The sequence below is a fragment of the Delphinapterus leucas genome, chromosome 19, assembly GCF_059928025.1.
Source record: "Delphinapterus leucas isolate spDelLeu-1000000601 "Yukka" chromosome 19, BTC_Dleu_Yukka2, whole genome shotgun sequence".
In the NCBI taxonomy this organism is placed as follows: domain Eukaryota; kingdom Metazoa; phylum Chordata; class Mammalia; order Artiodactyla; family Monodontidae; genus Delphinapterus; species Delphinapterus leucas.
Genome location: NC_143147.1, coordinates 64,033,428 through 64,034,921, shown reverse-complemented (window position 1 = coordinate 64,034,921; position 1,494 = coordinate 64,033,428).

Sequence of the window (1,494 nt, the reverse complement as noted above, 5' to 3'; positions counted from 1 at the left end):
TATCGACTGGCTACGCTGCTCTTCACTTCCGTAGTGGCAGAGCTGTCCTCACAGTGTGGGATCGGTCAGTGAGAGGGTCAGACATGTCCTAAACTTGTCAGATTATCAAACTCATGGGCTGTCTGCTGATCAAAAGGATATGGGGTCAGGAGAAAGGTCTGCATAAAATTCTCTACAAATGTCAGAGAAAGAGCTCTGGGGCTTTGGGGGCTCTTTCCATTCATGTCACAAATGAAGTTGACACGGCGTCATCTTCACTAAGACCAGAGCCGGCCACTCAGCATCTTAGGGTCACCTTGGAAGGTGTGTGTGTGTGTGTGTGTGTGTGTGTGTGTGTGTGTGTGTGTTTGTGTGTGTGTGTGTGAGAGAGAGAGGATCAAAAATCCATACATCCATCCTTGGCCATCACGAACCATGTTTTTGTACATGTGTCAGGGTGTATATCTGTGACTGTAGCTGTCAGAAAAAGTCCCCTCGGTGGAAGGGATTGATAGATATTGACAAGTTTCCCTTCAGAAAGGCCTCGCTCTCTTACTTTCTTGTCAAGAATACCCGAGAGCCCATTTCCCTTCACTCTTGCCAATCTTGGATATTTTCAGAACTCTTATTTTATTTTCAGTGTGATTGGAGAACATAGTATCAATTTGCATCCCCTCGTGGGTGAGGTTGAACCCATTTTCATGTTTACTTACCGTTTTAAGTTCTTATCCTGTGGACTACCCATTGGACCACTTGGCCATTGAGTTGTTCACCATTTTCTTATTGAGTTCCTACCTGAGCGCTTTGTAAATGAAGGCTCCTTGTCAAACGCCTGCAACGTTTCCTCCCCAGTTTGCCATTTCGTCCTGAATTTGTTTGGGGTATTTTCACCCAGGGCAGCTTTATGTTTTTATGAGGGCAGATGCCTCCATCTTTTGCTTTATGGCTCACGGGGTCCAGGTCCTTACATCTTTCCCATTTCAAGATTCTAATAGATTCACCCATTATTCTAAAATTTTTAGTTTCATTTTATTTTATTATTTTATTTTTTTGGTCACACCTCATGCCTAGTGGGATCTTAGTTCCCCGACCAGGGATTGAACCCGGGCCCTCGGCAGTGAGAGCACGGAGTCCTAACCACTGGACCTCCAGGGAATTCCCTAGTTTCATTTTGTATTTAAATCTTTTGTCTATCTGTAAATTATTTTGGCTAAGAGAGTGACATATGGATAGAACTTCATTTTTTCTAAGATTCAGCCAGTTATGTCAGTGCCATTTATTGAAAAATCCTTCCTTTCCCATGCATTGTACAAGGCTCTGCTGTGCTCCATTGGAATCTTTCCAATACTTACCCAGTGTTGGAAACCTCTTCTGTTTGGCTCAAAAGTCCACAGCCTTTCCTTCCTGCCTTGATTTTTTGACCACTGCTCTTTGTTTTACAAGTGATAGCAAGTCCTGAAGGGTCCCACCGTCCGGGATGGGTCCCAGGTCTGAGCTATTTGCTGCTCTAATTGG